Here is a 13,962-nt window from a genome sequence, read left to right on the forward strand (position 1 = left end):
TCCAAGTCTGCTGAGTGAGGGAGCGTCTGCCAAGCGCAGGGACAGGTAGAAGTGCACACAGCCCAGGCACTGTTATCATCTGCTGGGGAGGACCTGGCTTTAATCATTTACTTACAGTCCCTGGCTGTCAGTAATGTGACCCTGCACGCTGCGTTCTCCGTCCTTCAACACATAGACGGACCATGCCTAGCAACCCTATTTTAAGCACAGGTAAAAGTAGGCAGTACAGGGAACAAAAATGTGAAATTAAGGGGTAATTGAATACACAGTGAAAAGTTAAAATAGGGCCACCAAGTTGATATTAATCACCACAATCCAATACTCCAAGAAAATAAATAAAAATACGACTGTACTTTAAAGATTTGCAATCATTGCAGTCACACAGGATGTGTCATCGGTCTTTCAGCAGCTGGGACAGGGAGACTGGTCAAAGTTCAGGGAAAGCTGAATTGACCAAAGAACAGAGATATTCTTAAAGGCTATGTACACCTTTGGGGCAATTTTTTTTATGATTGCATTTTACTCATTTGGGGCTAAAAATATTTTTTTGAATTGGTATTTATTAAAAATATTGAGCCATTCTGTCAGGGTTAACAGTTTTTCTAGCTGTGTGCATCCTACTGTCACTTTTACTTTGTGCTAGTCATCTAATAACCATTTTCTCTAAATTGCTAAGAGGTCATAAACACTTATTTAAGTCACATTCTTATCAGTAAGATAATGATTGAGCTTTGATGAGTGTTTATAAGTAGAGATGTCCCGAATAGTTCGCCGGCGAATAGTTCCCGGCGAACATAGCTTGTTCGCGTTCGCCGCAGCGGGCGAACATATGCGATGTTCGGTCCGCCCCCTATACATCATCATTGAGTAAACTTTGACCCTGTACCTCACAGTCAGCAGACACATTCCAGCCAATCAGCAGCAGACCCTCCCTCCCAGACCCTCCCACCTCCTGGACAGCATCCATTTTAGATTAATTCGGAATCTGCATTCTCAGTGAGAGGAGGGACAGTGCTGTTGCTGCTGATTCAATAGGGAAAGCGTTAGCTAGGGCAGTGTTCTGTGTCCACAGACTCATCTGCTGTAAGGACAGCGTCCTGACAGCACCCCAAAAAGCCCTTTTCAGGGCTGGTACATCAGTCTGCTTTTTTTTATTTTATATTTATATATATTGCAGTTGCCTGCCCGTGTGTGAGAGGCTGCAGGCTCAGTCACAGACAGTACTGTGTGCACACCATTCATACAGGGTGTGACAAAAAATACCTTGCAGATAAAACAAATTTAATTTATTATTTCTCTGTGATATAATAGCAGTTGCAAGCCAGTGAGTGACTGTCTGGCCTACAGACAGTACTGTGTGCACACCATTCATACAGGGTGTCACTCACAAATACCTTTTAGATAAAAAAAATTCAATTTAATATTTTTCTGTGATATAATCTTTTTTTTTTTTTTTTTTTTTTTGAAAAAGACATACAATTAATACATAGACCAATTCAGAACAGATCAATGTAAGTAGTATAATAGTCATAAATATCCTTTTATCCCTCCCCCCCACCCCCATTGGCTGTCTTTCCCCTCAATACATTCAAATACAACAGACAATACAAGCATTAAAGATGTCTACGTGGCTCTGCGTGCTACTCTCCGCTTCCTTTCAATATCCTCATAGATTTTGATTTGTTGAAGGTATAGATCCCACTCCCTAAAGGAGGGCTGAGAGACAGAGCCCCAGTACTTCACCAATATAGCCTTCGCTACCATCAAACCTCTCATCCAAATCCGTCTAATCTGGGGGGGGACTTCCGTTTCTGAACCATAGTCACCGAAAATCACTATCAAGATCCCCGGGTTATAGTTCATTGAGGATTCCTTTTGTAAAGCAAAGAAGACCTCGTCCCAATATTTTCTTATTTTAGTGCAACTCCAAAGCAGATGGACGTAGTCCGCATTAACGTAGCCGCATTTAGGGCAGCAACAGTCCCGGCCCCTATTTTGGGGGAATTTCCCTTGTATTTTGGGCGTATAATACAACCTATGGAGGATCTTAAATTGAATTAGTCTATGTGCACTGGAAACTGTCGCCTTTCTCACGCTCCTATAGATAGTAGGCCACTGCAGAGGAGGGCAATTCAACTCTTGCTCCCATTTGCTTGGGCTTTTAAAAGGCGTTACAGTTGCCAGTACCATTCGGAGTTTAGTATATAGTCTAGATATTTTCACCTTCTCATCCTTCTGGGCGTCACAGTAATCAAAAAAAATATTCTCTCGTGGAACAATACAGCCCCTATTCCTAGAGGCTTCAAATACATGTTTCAAACGTGCATACATAAATATATCAAGTAGTGAATGTTGGTTAAAACCGAATTCCAAAAGTGATTTAAAGCGTCCTAAATAAAAAAGGTGAGACACCATATAGATGCCCTTTCGTGACCAATAAGCAAAGTCTGTAATTTTGAAGAACTCCTCCAGCCCCCCGTTCCCCCACAGAGGGGTGAATCCAAACGGACCGGAGACTTTAAGGATCTCCTTCAGCCTGTTCCACACCCTCTGTAGTGAGCAAGGGATCAGCAAGGACCTCCTCATTCCCATAATCCCAGTTTCCAAACACGCAAAGACATTCTCTATTGGCCTGTCAATAACTTTATTCAGATATCGTGAAAGTAAACTCTCTTTCCAATAACAACAACGCTGGATCTGTGCACAAAAAAAGTAACCTTGAAAAAAAGGTAGCGACAACCCACCATCTGCCTCCGACAACCATAGATATCTCTGCTTTATACGCACCCTCTTTCTGCCCCAGATTAGGTCGTTAATCAAGGTCTCCAATCTATGAAAAAAGATATCGTCAATCCAGATAGGAGAGGCACACATCGGGAACAAAACTCTAGGCAAAATAATCATCCTGATCAATGCAATTCGATCTGTCTGTGCCAATGTTAATTTCCGCCAAGCGCCAACTTTGGTCCCAACTTTATTCAAAGCTGGGGCCAGATTCAGGTCATAATACCTACTTATTGGGACCCCGATCTTGACCCCCAGGTAGTTCAAAGAATCGTTCGGGGCCAAGACACGGACTCGGCTCCCTACATCTACAGCTTTCCGGTTCAGCGGGAGGAGCGATGACTTTGTCCAGTTGATCATATAACCTGATAGTTTACCATAATTCTCTATTACCTCTATGACATATGGAAGAATTTTCCATCCCTGATCCAGGAACAGAATCACATCATCTGCATAAAGACTTATTTTATCGCTCACTCCCGCCACCCAGAAACCTTCTATACGATTCTCCAAGCGGATCCGACAAGCCAATGGTTCGATAAAGAGAGCGAAAAGGAGGGGAGACAGGGGACAACCCTGTCTCATCCCTCTCCGCATCTCAACGGGAGATGATCTCACACCGTTGATATTAATACATGCAACTGGCTGTTCATATAGCATTTGGGTCATACCCAAAAATGAATTGCCAAGGGCGAAACAAGACATCGTAGCCCAGAGAAAAGGCCATTCCATCCTGTCAAACGCCTTTGCGGCATCTAATGACAGGATGGAGTGGTCCACACTGCCCCCAACAGAAAGATTCAGATAGACCCTATATATGCTCGTCTGTATTTGACGGCCCGGGATAAAGCCCGTCTGGTCAGGATGAACCAGGCCGGCTATAACCCGCTTCAAGCGGTTGGCCAAGATTTTTGCAAAGATCTTATAGTCCGTATTTAAAAGCGATATGGGTCTATATGACCCCACATCGCATGGGTCCTTCTCCTTTTTCAAGACCAGAACAATCACCGCCTCTCTAAATGATGGTGGTAAAGAACCAAGTGCACAGGATTCATTCAGAACTTGGAGTAGAATCGGCAGAAGAGATTTGGCATGATACCTATAGGTTTCGAACGGCAATCCATCTGGGCCGGGAGATGAATTATACTTTAAGAGCGGAAGAGTCGATTGGAGTTCCTCCAGGAGGATGGGGGAGTCCAGCATCCCTCTCTCCTGGGTAGATAACTGGGGGAGCGCCAATTGTTGAAGGTAATGATCCATGTCGATGCGTCTAAACGTAGACTCAGATTTATAGAGGGAAGTATAATATTTCACACATTCCTCTCTAATCTCCTCTGCGGATCTCACCCCAATTCCCTGAGAGTTTCTGATTTCTTTTATAGTGGTAACCTCTCTCTGGTTGGCGACCAAACGAGCCAAGAACCTTCCGGTTTTCCCAGATTCGCAGAAACGATTCTGACCCTGAAAAAGGAGCTTATGTTGTGCTTTTTTATATAAAAGTGACTTAAGCTGAGAGTTATCCTCCTTTAATTGCCTAATGAGTTGCTCCTCATGACAGTTAATCAATGCGGCACGCAAACTCCTTATTGAATCCGTCAAATATTTTTCCCTACGTCGTATTTCAATTCTAAATCTATGGATTCTATTGAAATACAAACCCCTAATATGGGCCTTCAACGCGTCCCACACATAATGAATATGTGTTGAGCCTACGTTGAAGCCCCAAAATTCCTGGATATCCTGGTCAACACGGGCTTACTCCCCTATCACCTCAAACCAATGTGAATTCAGTTTAAAGGTCCTTCCTGAAGTAGGAGCCTCCACAAACGAAATCAAGACTGGAGAGTGGTCCGAGATTCCATGAGGCTCGTACCTCATTCTCAGGACGCGACCGCACAGATCCCGACTAGCAAATGCCAGGTCAATACGGGACATAGACCCGTATGACTGGCTAAAGCATGAAATTTTTTTTTTATTGCCATAGAGGTGGCGCCAGATATCGACCAGCGCCAGCTCCTGGCACACCGCAGTCAAGGGGGACCCACTGCGACCGCGCCCGGAGACTGAAGAGAACCGGTCCAACTCAGGGTCTAGTACCGCATTAAAGTCACCTGCCACAAATAAGGCACATTGATTTTTAGTAGATATATATTGAACCAAATGTGATAGAACCGTTGATTTAAATGGGGGGGGGGGGGATATATAAAGGCCAATATCTCCTCCTGCCCTTTCCAAAGCCCATGAAGAAATATATATCGCCCCTCTTTATCGATGTAGTTATCTAGCAGTTGGAACTCTATCCGTCGATGAATGTATACACTGACACCTCTTGCATAAGAAGAGTAACAAGTATGGTACTCCAAAGAGGCCCATTTCCTTTTCAGTGTATACATCCTATCTGCTGTCGCGTGGGTCTCAAGTAGTGCCACAATAGCCGGCAAATGTCGGGTCACAAGGTCAAATACCACTGTCCTCTTTACTCTGTCTTCCAACCCTCTCACATTCCAGCATAAAATATTACAAGGCATATCATATGGGTAAAGGCATCCACCATCTCAGCGGAGAGGCACGCATGACCACGTATCGGAGAACGGCAGCCAATCCCTCCCTAAAACCCCCTACATGATTGACAGAGCATTTTACAATACCCATCAACCTCTCACCTTCCACCAAACCTCCCCCTCACCCACCCCCCTCCCCACCTCCTCTTCATAATATTTTATAAACCCCTAGAATACAACCATTGTGCCACCTCCTCATGTGTAGGAAAGAAACGAACAACATCATTGTCTATCACTCTTAATTTTGCGGGATATAACATTGAATACTTAATCTTAGCTGAGATCAGTCTTTTCTTAACATCATAGAAGGATCTCCTTTTACTTTGCGTCTCTTGAGAGAAATCAGGAAATATTGATATCTGGTTTTTGTTGAAGTATGTTTCTAGTACTTCTCTTTTGCGTCTAAGGACCCAATCCCGATCCTTTGAGCAGACGAATTTAGCTAATATTGCCCTAGGGGGGGCACCTGGAGGCGGTCTTTTAAAGGGGATCCTATGGGCCCTTTCCACACAAAAGGTAGATGCATCATAGTCTGGGCCCAAGTTTTCTACCAACCAGTTCTGAATAAATTTTGGCGAGTTATCCTGTTCTGCCCCTTCTGGGAACCCTACTAATCGCAAATTATACCTACGCGATCTATCCTCCAATTCTACCACTTTCTTTCTTAACCAGGTACGATCTTCGTCTACTTCTTTTAATTTGTTCTTTAATACACCGTTTTCTACACTGACCGAATTAACTGCAGTTTCCAGCACTTTCACCTTTAGTCTCAACTTCGTCATTTCATCTCTTATTATGGTGACGTCCCCCTGTACTACTGCAAGGGAGGAAGTCAGCTCTGCAACCGAAGTGCTGGTAGCATTTACAACTCCCAGTATATCCTGCAATTTTTTATTAATGCTCTCAAAGCCTTCACTGTGAGAGGAGCTAGTCTTTAATACACCCTGTTCTAACCGATCCGCATTATCCAATCCTGTCTCTGCCTGAGGAGCAGATCTCTGTACCCCTCCTCTAGTTTTTGGGGGTGTGATTTCAAAAACTTATCAAGTCGAGCCTGCGGACTCCCCCCTGATCCACCTTTTGGGGAGGACAGACCACCCGATTTACGATATTTAGGCGGCATTTTCCTATAGGTCAGTATCTTACATCTATAAACACAATTCCCACATAAATATGTACAGGGTATCACCCGTTTATATTAGCCGAAACGCATAGGGTAGAGAGGCGAATACCAGTTAGGTAAGCACATCAAAGAACAGAGTAGTAACTGAACTGGTGTAGATACCAAAGATCCAGTGTATGTGCAGTCCAACTGGTACCCCCCCCCCCCAAATAATGGGCTGAATAAGATTGCCTATAATTACATAACAGTCAAATATATGGAGGCAAAGTAAGGTACTAATAGGCCAAAATGAGGTTGCCGGTAGTTATATAACAGTTATATAGCAAACACACAAATGTGATACAGATGACAATGGAGCAAACTCAATTAATATATATAAAAAAAAAATTATTAAGGCAGTATTTTAAAGGGTATATCCCATAAGGAATATGATGCAGACACCAAACTTTAGCTTTTCAGCTTCCACAAGTACAATATCAAATTGCTCCTAAGAGCTGAGTTTATCAGGGAGGCCAGTTCATCCAGATGGAAGCAGACAGTGCCCATAAAGCTGAGAGTTGATGGGGGTCTTCACGGGTCTTTACTGCTTGTCTGTGCCTTGCACAGAGAGAGGGACAGTTCCAATGATATCACATCCCCAGACCCCAGCAGCCACACAGCTAACCGCCCCAGGGCCCGCAGCCAGCCGCCACAAACCGCCGGAGTCCCCAACCGGAACAGAGGAGATGTTACAGCAGGCTGAGAGCGCCACGCCACACCATCCGCCAACCGCCCAAGGATCGACGCACTCCTCAGCACTCGATATGGAGGACGGGACAGCCAATTCATCCACAGTGCGTCTGGCACTGAACCCCCACCTCCCCCGCAAGGGCCACAGCCCAATCCACCTAATAGCTACCTGCACCAACAGCTGAAACCCCCCAGGCAGCGGGGTGACATAATAGACGCCACCGCAAGTCACAGCAGAGAGTGGAGATCAAACATAGGGCATCAAAAATCGGGTTGGAGCGGGCGGAATCAGCGGGTGGGTGGTGGCGGCAATAAGTGATATCCGCATAGAACAGGGAGCACGGTGGAGCGGGAGAGCATGAGCCACAGACCCATATATCAGAGTCTTACCACCACCAGCGTGCGGCACCTCAGATGGAACATCGTGCCGCAAGTCACAGCAGGCAGGATCAGGCGGGATCAGGCAGTCAGCTTGGTCTGGCAAGTCAGGGCGTGCAACGAACGGCTTGAGCAGGTACATGGAGCTCCCATCTGGGCTCGACTAGCCAGGCCTGGCCTGGGGGCGGCATTCCTTCAGGCCCACATCGGGGGAGGTAGCTATGCGAGTCGGAGCGAGGAGAGGAGAGAGAGCGGAGACGGCAGCCGGAGGAGGAGCGCGGCACGCCTACGTCATGCCGCTAGTCTGTGATATAATCTTAGTTGCAAGCCAGTGTGTGTCTGGCCCACACAGACTGTACTGTTGCCACTGGCTAGCCCACCACTCATACCGTTACAGGGTGTCACTCACTCACAAATACCTTGCAGATAAAAAAATTTCTATTTAATATTTTTCTGTGATATAATCCCAGTTGCAAGCCAGTGTGTGTCTGGCCCACACAGACTGTACTGTGGCCACTGGCTAGCCCACCACTCATACCGTTACAGGGTGTCACTCACTCACAAATACCTTGCAGATAAAAAAAAATTCAATTTAATATTTTTCTGTGATATAATCCCAGTTGCAAGCCAGTGTGTGTCTGGCCCACAGACTGTACTGTGGCCACTGGCTAGCCCACCACTCATACCGTTACAGGGTGTCACTCACTCACAAATACCTTGCAGATAAAAAAAATTCAATTTAATATTTTTCTGTGATATAATCCCAGTTGCAAGCCAGTGTGTGTCTGGCCCACACAGACTGTACTGTGCTCACTGCCCACCACTTATATAGGGTGGCACAGTACCTTGCACGCATAGTACCACTTATCTAATAAAAAATGACAGGCAGAAGCAGGCCACCCCGCAGGGGCCGTCGTGGTCGTGGTGCTGTGATTTCCACTGGCCATGGAATAATGCCCAGTGTTCAGAGGCCACGTACCCTGAACCCAAAAAATTCAGAGAAAATAGTTGACTGGCTTACACAGGACACCCAATCTTCAACAGCTTCCGCTAAGAACCTTGACGCACCATCCTCCTCCAGCTCAGCTTTGGTTACCTGCTCTCAAGTTACCACTCTCCCGGCCGCCGCCACCACCACCACTACCACCACAGCCACCACAGCCGCTTCAATGGATCCCTCAGAGGAGTTATTTACACATCAGTTGGATGAAATTAGTGATGCGCAACCATTATTGCCAGAGGATGGAGATAACAAGGATATGTCTCAGTCAGGCAGCATTACACACATGGACGTACAGTGTGATGATGATGATGATGTTGTACCCGCTGCTGCTTCCTTAGCTGAGGTGTCAGATACAAGTGAAGTGGTTGATGATGACTATGTGTCCGTGGATGCCACGTGGGTGCCTGCTAGAAGAGAAGAAGAAGAGGGGGAAAGTTCAGAAAGGGAGACAGAGAGAAGGAGGAGACAAGTTGGAAGCAGGGGGAGGTCGTCGCAAGGAGCTAGTGGCAGTCAGACAGCATGTATCGGCACCTGGGGTCAGCCAGACAGCACGGCAATCAACGCATGCTGTTGCCACCACCAGAATGCCGTCATTGCAAAGCTCAGCAGTGTGGCATTTTTTTTGTGTGTCTGCCTCTGATAACAGCAATGCCATTTGCAACCTGTGCCAAAAAGAAACAGAGTCGTGGGAAGTCCAACACCCACCTCGGTACAACTGCTTTGCGAAGGCACATGATCGCACATCACAAACGCCTATGGGATCAACACATGAGTACAAGCAGCACACAAACTCAAAGCCACTATCCTCCTCCTGGTCCAGCATCTTCAGCCATGTCAACCACTGCTGTCCTCCTTGCCCCCTCTCAACCACCCGCCACTCTGCCTCTCACCTTCAGCAGTTCCATCTCATCTGCCCACAGTCAGGTGTCTGTCAAGGAAATGTTTGAGCGTAAGAAGCCAATGTCACAGAGTCACCCCCCTTGCCCGGCGTCTGACAGCTGGCTTGATGGAACTCTTAGCCCGCCAGCTTTTACCATACCAGCTGGTGGAGTCTGAGGCCTTCAAAAAATTTGTCACTATTGGGACACCACAGTGGAAGGTACCCGGATAATAATTTTTTTCAAAAAAGGCAATCCCAAACCTCTACTCAGTGATTGAAAAGGAAGTCATGGCATCTCTGGCATACAGTGTTGGGGCAAGGGTCCATCTGACCACTGATACCTGGTCTGCAAAGCACGGTCAGGGCAGGTATATCACGTACACTGCGCATTGGGTCAACCTGCTGACGGCTGCCAAACATGGAATGCGTGGCTCTGCAGCGGAGTTGGTGAGACCACCACGACTTGCAGGCAGGCCTACTGCCACCTCCTCTACTCCTCCTACTTCATCCTCTTCGATAACCTCCTCGGCTGAGTCCTCTTCTGCTGCGGCGTCTGGCTGCACATCAACTGAATCCCCCCAGCTCCCCAGGGGCTATTCCACATCCCGGATACGACAGTGTCACGCTGTCTTGGGGTTGACTTGCCTGAAAGCAGAGAGCCACACCGGACCAGCACTCCTGTCCGCCCTGAACGCACCAACTGGAGATCGGCAAAGTGGTGTGTGACAATGGAAGCAATTTGTTGCCGGCATTGAATTTGGCCAAGTTGTCACATGTGCCGTGCATGGCACATGTGTTGAATCTCATCTTTCAACGCTTTGTGTCTAAGTACCCAGGCTTACAGGACGTCCTCAAGCAGGCCAGGAAGGTGTGTGGCCATTTCAGGCGTTCCTACACGGCCATGGCGCACTTTTCAGACATTCAGCGCCGAAACAACATGCCAGTGAGGTGCTTGATACAGCCCGACACGTTGGAATTCAACACTCCTAATGTTCGACCGCCTGCTCCAACAAAAAAAAGCCCTCAACGAGTATTTGTATGACCGGGGTGCTAGGACAGCCTCTGCGGAGCTGGGAATTTTTTGGCCACGTTACTGGACGCTCATGCGCAATGCCTGTAGGCTCATGCGTCCTTTTGAGGAGGTAACAAACCTAGTCAGTCGCACCGAAGGCACCATCAGCGACCTCATCCCATTTGTTTTCTTCCTGGAGCGTGCCCTGCGAAGAGTGCTGGATCAGGCTCTAGATGAGCATGAAGAGGAAGAGGAAGAGTTGTGGTCACCATCCCCACCAGAAACAGCCTTGTCATCATCGCTTGCCGGACCTGCGGCAACGCTGCAAGAGGAGTATGAGGAAGAGGAGTCAGAGGAGGAATGTGGCTTTGAGGTGGAGGAAGACCAACCACAGCAGGCATCCCAGGGTGCTCGTTGTTGTCACCTATCTGGGACCCGTGGTGTTGTACGTGGCTGGGGGGAAGAACAGACCGTCAATGACATCAGTGAGGACGAGGAACGGGAAATGAGTAGCTCGGCATCCAACCTTGTGCAAATGGGGTCTTTCATGCTGTCATGTCTGTTGAGGGACCCTCGTATAAAAAGGATGAAGGAGAACGACCTGTACTGGGTGGCCACGCTACTAGACCCCCGGTATAAGCAGAAAGTGGCGGAAATGTTACCAAATTACCGAAAGTCAGAAAGGATGCAGCAGTTCAAAACCAAACAAAAAAATATGCTTTACACAGCTTATAAGGGGGATGTCACAGCACAACGGGAATCTAACTGGGGAAGAGGTGAAAGTAATCCTCCTCCTACCACGACCACGGCGGCAAGGATGTGTTGTTGATGGAGGACATGTGGAGCTTTTTCAGTCCTACACATCGCCACAGCCCTTCGGGATCCAGCCTTAGAGAACGACTCGACCGACAGGTAGCAGACTACCTCGCCTTAACTATGAACCCCTTGATTACTGGGTGTGCAGGCTTGACCTGTGGCCTGAGCTATCCCAGTTTGCGATAGAACTTCTGGCCTGTCCCGCTTCAAGTGTCCTGTCAGAAAGGACCTTCAGTGCAGCAGGAGGCATTGTCACTGACAAAAGAAGTCGCCTCGGTCAAAAAAGTGTTGATTACCTCACCTTCATTAAGATGAATGAGGCATGGATCCCGAAGAGACTGACAGTGGGGGATACGTTTGACTAACAAAAGGCCTGATGACATGCCTTGGCCTCAAAATGGTCCCCACGCTGCTGTATTTAATGTCTGCATAGCGGATGACTTTCGTGAATTCTCCGCCACCAACTAGGGTTCAAGCCACAATGTTTTAGTCACCTTTCTGCCTTGAAAACATCAATTTTTCCGGCCGCTGCTACAACAGCGGTTGCAACAATACCATTATTTTTCAGGCATGTGTACATGCCTAATTTTTCTGGCCTCTGGTGCTGCACTGTGGCTGCTAAAACAAAACAAACAAAAAAAAGGCACATACAAGTGTCAATTCCCCTTCGTGATCGTTACCTTGTTGTGGTGAAGTGGCTTGCGTATCACAATGAAGCGTTCATCACCTCTATGAGTGTGTTGGCAATGTTACCACACCCCAGATGATAAGGCGATCGGCTGGATAATTTTTCATGGAAAAAACATTCATTTTTTTTTAAAGTTGTATGGGTTTTTAATTCATAAAATAAAAAAATCATAATAAAGTCTCTTAATAGTTTATTAGAAATAATGCAGACAATTTAAAAAATCCCCATCAATTCCAATACAAAGCAAGTACAAAGTTCAGAACTAAATTATTGCAGGATGTCGTAATTGTTCATTAATTAGACAATGGTTAATCAATTCTACACACGGCCCCGGATAGGGGACGTAACAGGGATTAAACTGATAGGAATAGTTCTAGTTAAGACACCACTCATATAGGGTGTCACAGCAACTTGGTAGTAAGAGGACCGACCAAGCTGCTTTTTCTATCTCCCGGTTCCTAAAATCAATTCATTTTGGTGTATCAGAGTTTGGTCTGTCACTGTGTAGGCAATCGAAGGTACCCGGCCTAAAGTTTTTTTCACAAAAGGCAATCCCTGATATGGGACGTAACAGGGATTAAACTAATGAGAATAGTACTACAGAAAATACCACTCATATTGGGTGTGAGAGTAAATTGCACGGCGCAGACTCAGTGACCGTGGCATGGATTCAAACAAAGGGGAGGGAGCCAGCGTTTTTTTAACCATCTCCCCGTTCGAAAAATCTATTCAATTCACCTTTCGGGGACCCTTGGTGTTGTACGTGGCTGGGTGGAGGAAGAAACCTTCAATGACATAAACGGGACATGGCTAGCTTGGTATCCAACCTTGTGCAAATGGGGAGTTTGCGGTTGGGCAAATGGACTGTTTGCGGTTGTTTGCGGTGCATTAAAAGGGGAGTTTGGTCTGTCAATGTCTGTGAAGCGGGCGTAACCCTTACACTACCTGATCGATACAACAGCATACCTGATCGTATACACACACTGGATGTTTTAAACCACGTTGTTCAAAAAAATTTAGGATTGTTAGGTGATTTATGCCCTTTATGGATTAAAACCCAACTCTGCGTCAACTATGTAATTTTCCATGGGAGTTTTGCCATGGATCCCCCTCCGGCATGCCACAGTCCAGGTGTTAGTCCCCTTGAAACAACTTTTCCATCACTACTGTGGCTAGAAAGAGTCCCTGTGGGTTTTAAAATTTGCCTGCCTATTGAAGTCTATGGCGGTTCGCCCGTTCGCGAACATTTGCAGAAATTCGCGTTCGCCGTTCGCAAACGGAAAATTTTATGTTCGCGACATCTCTATTTATAAGGTCTGAGAGCAGAGATAAGGATAAGGAGCCCATCAGCAGAGAGAAAATACAGATCCTGCTAGTAGAGCATCTCAGCTGTATACAGAGAAAAGGACTCCATATTTTTAATAAAGACCGATTGAAAAAAATTATTTTAGCTCATAATGAGTACAATGCACCAATAAAAAATTGCCCCCAAATGGTGTACATAGCCTTTAATGAAAACCTAATTCAGAGTTATCTGAACCTCAGATTGGGGTTCTGAAGGTTCATGTTCAAGGCAATGTTCAAAGCCAAGACAGCACAGCAGTGACTTAAGGACAACTCTCTAAATATCCTTGAGTGTCCCAGCCAGAGCCCTGACTTGAACTTAATCGAACATCTCTGGAGATACCTGAAAATGGCTGTCCACAGATGATCCCCATCCAACCCTACAAAGCTTGAGATAATCTGCAGAGAAGAATGGCAGAAAATCCCCAAATCCAGATGTGCAAACCTTGTGGCATCATACCCAAGAAGACTGGAGCCTGTAATTTCTGCCAAAGGGGCTTTTACTAACTACTAAGTAAAGGGTCTGAATACTTACAGTATGCAAGATTTAGATTTTTCTTTTTCAATAAAATAGCAACGTTTGAAAAAATTTTGCTTTTACTTCATTACTATTCTGTGCAGAATGATGGGAAAAAACCTGAATT

General features: G+C 46.2%; 1 long non-coding RNA gene across 1 annotated transcript; it reads left to right on the top strand.

Annotated features, from left to right (window-relative positions):
• The first annotated feature begins 609 nt into the window (after positions 1 to 609).
• Positions 610 to 13,309, top strand: LOC121004867. Its single transcript, XR_005779836.1, has 3 exons — positions 610 to 748; positions 7,908 to 7,910; positions 13,298 to 13,309. It is a non-coding gene; the product is annotated as an uncharacterized LOC121004867 (long non-coding RNA).
• Positions 13,310 to 13,962: the final 653 nt, after the last annotated feature.

Source organism: Bufo bufo, chromosome 6, assembly GCF_905171765.1.
Source record: "Bufo bufo chromosome 6, aBufBuf1.1, whole genome shotgun sequence".
Taxonomy (NCBI): domain Eukaryota; kingdom Metazoa; phylum Chordata; class Amphibia; order Anura; family Bufonidae; genus Bufo; species Bufo bufo.